Source organism: Hyperolius riggenbachi, chromosome 1 (assembly GCF_040937935.1).
Source record: "Hyperolius riggenbachi isolate aHypRig1 chromosome 1, aHypRig1.pri, whole genome shotgun sequence".
NCBI classification, from domain to species: domain Eukaryota; kingdom Metazoa; phylum Chordata; class Amphibia; order Anura; family Hyperoliidae; genus Hyperolius; species Hyperolius riggenbachi.
Window position 1 is genome coordinate 428,615,379 of NC_090646.1, and position 6,000 is coordinate 428,621,378.

Sequence of the window (6,000 nt, forward strand, 5' to 3'; positions counted from 1 at the left end):
CCTGCGATCGCCGCTGATCACCCCCCACAGCCCCCCTCACTGCCCTGCCAAGGCGTCTGACTGAGGTCTGAGTGTCATCTGGTCGCCTGTCACAGCTCTGATCGAGGTCTGAGTGACATGTGAGTGACATCTATTGCCTGTGAACAGGATTTTGACATCTGATTGATTGATTGCATTGTGATTGGTTATTGATCATCTGTGATTGCCCTGTGTTTTCAATTGCTGTTTACATTGTTTGGCATCTGACAGCTGCACTGTAAATGATATCTGGTCGCCTGTCACAGCTCTGATTGAGGTCTGAGTGAGATCTGAGTGACATCTATTGTCTGTGCACTGATTTTTGACAGCTGATTGATTAGTGATTGGTTTTTGATAATCTGTGATTGCCTGTGATTTAAATTGCTGTTTACATTGGTTGGCATCTGATAGCGGCGCTGTGATTGATATCTGGTCGCCTGTCACAGCTCTGATCGAGGTCTGAGTGACATCTATTGTCTGTGCACTGATTTTTGACAGCTGATTGATTAGTGATTGGTTTTTGATTATCTGTGATTGCCTGTGATTTCGATTGCTGTTTACATTGGTTGGCATCTGACAGCGGCGCTGTGATTGAAATCTGGTCGCCTGTCACAGCTTTGATCGAGTTCTGAGTGACATCTATTGCCTGTGCAGTTTTTTGGCCAGTGAGTTAGCTAGGCCCCTTTTGTTAGGTAGTTAGCGCCCAGCCCACTACACCGCAATCACTAATGAGTCGCTGATTAGCGTCATCACTGTCGCTAATCAGCATTAGTACTATATAGTATCTGTAAGTGATCAGTACTGATCGCAGTCAGATCTATATAAGTACGTTAGGGTTACCTTAGAGTAGGCTCCACTAAAAACGCAGTGTTTGCCCAATCAGGCCTGATCGTTCTGCCGCACTTGCGTTCAGCCCGCCCCAAGTGAAAGAAATTTTTGTTTTCTGATCACTGCAAAAAACCAACACCACAGCTGCGACGCTCAAAACTGAGCGATCGCAGCTGTTTACTTAACAAATACCCCATTTGCTAGACAGGTGCATTTTTTTTCCTGGGTAGTCTCAGAGGAATACCCCCTAAATTTAGCAGCCCAAAATGGCAAAAAAGATGTATTCCCTGCAAGAGGCCTACAGTATTATGGCCGAGTCGGGTGAGAGTGATTGGGACTTCTCATCCGACGAATCATCCGGCTCAGAATATGAACCTGTAGAGGACAGTGACTCTTTGACCGATAGTTCTGATGACGAGGTTGTGGTCCCGGCTAGCGCCAGGCGTACCCGACCCGATGTCAGTGGACCACAGGTTGCGCAGGATCAACCTCAAGGGCAGCAGAGTGGTGCTAGCGCTGATCCAGATTTTGATGGTGAGGCATGCACCAACAGCGCAGCACATCCTGGACTTGAAACCAGTACTGCCGTAGACCCTGGTGAAGTGGCGAGCACCAGCATGGCAGTTGAAACTGGTTCGGTGGTACGTGCAGTAAGACCCCAGTCGCAGCCACCAGAAACACGGGCCCGTAGTACCCCTAGGCTCCCAGAGGTGCTGGCAAACCCTCATTGGAAGTTCCCTAATTCCGCCGCACCCGTAGTGCCCCCTTTCACCGCCCAGTCTGGAGTCCAGGTGGAGACAGATCATCTAGGATCGGCCCTAGACGCTTTTCATCTGATCTTCACCGAGGATCTCTACGACTTAGTCGTGGCAGAGACCAACCGTAAGGCCACACAATTTATCACCGCCAATCCGAACAGCTCCCATGCCCAGCCTTTTCGGTGGAAACAGGTCACAGTTTTCGAATTTAAAATCTTTTTGGGCCTTCTCCTTAACATGGGTCTAACTAAAAAAAATGTATTGCGGTCCTATTGGTCTACGCACCCAATGCATCACATGCCCATGTACTCTGCTGCCATGTCCAGGTCACGTTTTGAGGACATCCTGCGCTTCCTGCACTTTAATGATGATACAACCTGTCATGAAAGAGGCCACGCTGACTATGACCGGCTCCACAAATTTCGGCCCCTCATTGACCACCTGTCATCCAAATTTGCAGATGCTTACACCCCTGAACAGAACATCTGTATAGACGAGTCCCTCGTACATTTTACCGGGCGCCTTGGCATTAAGCAGTACATCCCAACCAAGCGCGCCCGGTATGGGGTCAAGCTGTATAAGCTCTGTGAAAGGGCCACAGGCTATACATATCGCTTTAGGGTCTATGAGGGAAAAGACACAAAATTGGAGCCGGTCGGATGCCCTGACTACCTGGGGTGCAGTGGCAAGATTGTGTGGGACTTGGTGTCACCCTTATTCCACAAGGGGTACCATCTCTATGTGGACAACTACTACACAAGTGTGGCCCTCTATCAGCATTTGAAGATACTCGGAATTCCTTGCTGTGGCACCGTGCGGCCTAGTCGCCGGGGCTTCCCCCAATATCTCACTGCTACTCGACTTGCACGGGGGGGAGAGGGCTGCCTTGTGTAATGACGACCTTCTTGCAGTGAAATGGAAGGACAAGAGGGACGTTTACCTTCTGTCGACCATTCACGGAGACACGACAGTCCAAATTCAGCGAGCAACTGGGGTTGTTGAGAAACCCCTCGCTGTCCACGACTATAATTTAAACATGGGAGGGGTGGACTTCAATGACCAGATGTTGGCTCCCTATTTAGTTTCCCGAAGGACCAGCCGCTGGTATAAGAAAGTGGCTATTTACTTGATTCAATTGGCAATGTACAACAGCTTTGTTCTCTACAGTAAGGCTGGGAGAACAGGATCCTTCCTTAAATTTCAGGAAGAGATCATTTCGGAACTCCTGTATCCAGGAGGGGCCGTGGCCAATCCCCCTAATGTAGTTAGCCGGCTACATGAAAGACACTATGCTTATGTCTTTCCAAGTACCCCAGGTCAACGCACCCCAAGAAAACATTGTCGTGTCTGTAAGAGGGATGGAATGAGGCGTGACACCACTTTTTATTGTCCCTACTGTCCTGACCAGCCTGCCCTATGCATAGGGGAGTGTTTTGAAAAGTTCCACGAACACATTCGCTATTGGAGTAGGGAACGTGAGACACGGTAGTAGTCTCTCAAGGCTCTTTCACACTGGAGCGATGTGTTGCAGCATATTGCCTAGCGAAAGTCCCACTTTGCGGTCCCCCCTTACGCCGGAAGTGGTTGACTTAAAGCTAGTGCATACCTACGCTACTGCGCGGCTCCTGTGTGTGAAACCAGACATCTGCTTTTGAGAGACCCAAATACACTGGAGCGATGTGTTGCAGCATATTGCCTAGCGAAAGTCCCACTTTGCGGTCCCCCCTTACGCCGGAAGTGGTTGACTTAAAGCTAGTGCATACCTACGCTACTGCGCGACTCCTGTGTGTGAAACCAGACATCTGCTTTTGAGAGACCCAAATACACTGGAGCGATGTGTTGCAGCATATTGCCTAGCGAAAGTCCCACTTTGCGGTCCCCCCTTACGCCGGAAGTGGTTGACTTAAAGCTAGTGCATACCTACGCTACTGCGCGACTCCTGTGTGTGAAACCAGACATCTGCTTTTGAGAGACCCAAATACACAGGGCTGCCAGAAACCTCTCCTTTCACTTGGGACAAAGTGCATAGTGTACTTTGCTACATCTCTGTGCGATTTGCGCTTTGCACACTGTCCCATGGGGAAGGAGAAGTTTGTCCTCGGAAGGTAAGTTAAAAAAAAAAAAACAAAAAAAAAAACAGGTAAGCAAAAGTTCCAAATGTTATTGTTTGGTTAAAAAGGTTTAATAAAGTTTACGAAAGTTAATGTTAATGAATTTCTTGCATTGCTGCTTGCTTGTTTTTTTTTTTTTGTATGTTTTTTTCTCTCTTTTTCCATCCTTTACCCTTCCAGGTGGACCGAGCGAACGACTGATCGACCAACCAGCTGCAGCACTGATGGTGCATCCTGACAGAAGCATTGCGCGTCTGTCAGATTACACACAAGTCGGTGCATGCAGCGCTGCAGGACGAGATTTCTCCTCCGCAGTAAGATACGTTTGTCAAGGCATATGAGCTTGAGGGGTGGTGTTGGAGCTCCTATGCTTTGGCAAGCACTTTGTATCAAAACTGGCAAAGGTTTTTTTCATCCACATCGATCGATGTGAATGGATTAATTTGGTTTGCCTGGGCATAGGAGCAAAGTGGGTTTGGAAAATTTTGTGGGCGGTGCTCCTATGTCCTGGCAAACGCCATGCCCCCCTCTTTTTTCACATATTTCGGCAGATATTTTTTCATCCACATTGATCAATGCGAATGTGAGAATCTTTGCCGTTCATTTTTCCTTTTTATGGAGAAAAAAGTGCATCACCCGTATGCCCAATATAAGGAGTATAGCAGAAACTCCTAATACTGGCTATACATGTAATGATTGTGGAGACGCTAAAATGCCAGGACAGACCCCCACAAGTGACCCCATTTTGGAAAGAAGACACCCCAAGGTATTTGCTGAGGGGCATGGTGAGTTCATAGAAGATTTTATTTTTTGTCATAAGTTAGCAAAAATTGATTTTTTTATTTTATTTCCCACAAAGTGTCATTTTCCGCTAACTTATGACAAAAAATAAAATTTTATATGAACTCAGTATGCCCCTCGTAGAATACCTTGGGGTCTCTTCTTTCCAAAATGGGGTCATTTCTGGGGTGTTTTACTGTCCTGGAATTGTTTGGTGGGGGTCTAAATTGTGAGCACCCCTGTAAAGCCTAAAGGTGCTCATTGGACTTTGGGCAAGTTTGCGCAGCTAGCCTGCAAAAAAGTGTCACATATGTGGTATTGCCATTCTCATGAGTAGTAGTATAATGTGTTTTGGGGTGTCTTTCCACACATACCCATGCTGGGTGGCAGAAATATCTCTGTAAATGACAATTTAGTGTAAAAAAATGGAAAAAATTGTCATTTACAGAGATGTTTCTCACACACAGGATTCGTTATGTGTGAAAATACACCCCAAAACACATTATACTACTATTCCTGAGTACAGCGATACCACACGTGTGACACTTTCTTGCAGCCTAGCTGTGCAAAGGGGCCCAAAGTCCAATGAGTACCTTTAGAATTTCACAGGTCAATTTTAATTATTTGGTTTCCAGACTACTCCTCACAGTTTAGGGCCCCTAAAATGCCAAGGCAGTATAGGAACCCCACAAGTGACCCTATTTTGGAAAGAAGACACCCCAAGGTATTCCATGAGGGGTATGGTGAGTTCATAGAAGATTTTATTTTTTATCACCAGTTAGTGGAAAATGACACTTTGTGAGGAAAAAACCTAAAAAATCCATTTCCGCTAACTTGTGTAAAAAAATAAAATATTCTATGAACTCACCATACTCCTAACGGAATACCTTGGGGTGTCTTCTTTCCAAAATGGGATCACTTGTGGGGTTCCTATACTTCCCTGGCATTTTAGGGGCCCTAAACCGTGAGGAGTAGTCTTGAAACCAAATTTCTCAAAATGACCTGTGAAATCCTAAAGGTACTCATTGGACTTTGGGCCCCTTTGCACAGCTAGGCTGCAAAAAGGTGTCACGCATGTGGTATCCCCGTACTCAGGAGAAGTAGTATAATGTGTTTTGGGGTGTCTTTTCACACATACCCATGCTGGGTGGGAGAAATATCTCTGTAAATGACAACTTTTTCCATTTTTTTACACACAATTGTCCATTTACAGAGATATTCCTCCCACCCAGCATGGGTATGTGTAAAAATACACCGCATAACACATTATACTACTTCTCCTTAGTATGGGGATACCACATGTGTGGCACTTTTTTGCACCCTAAGTGCGCTAAGGGGCCCAAAGTCCAATGAGTACCTTTAGGATTTCACAGGTCATTTTGAGAAATTTGGTTTCAAGACTACTCCTCACGGTTTAGGGCCCCTAAAATGCCAGGACAGTATAGGAACCCCACAAATTACCCCATTTTAGACAGAAGACACCCCAAGGTATTTTGTTAGGAGTA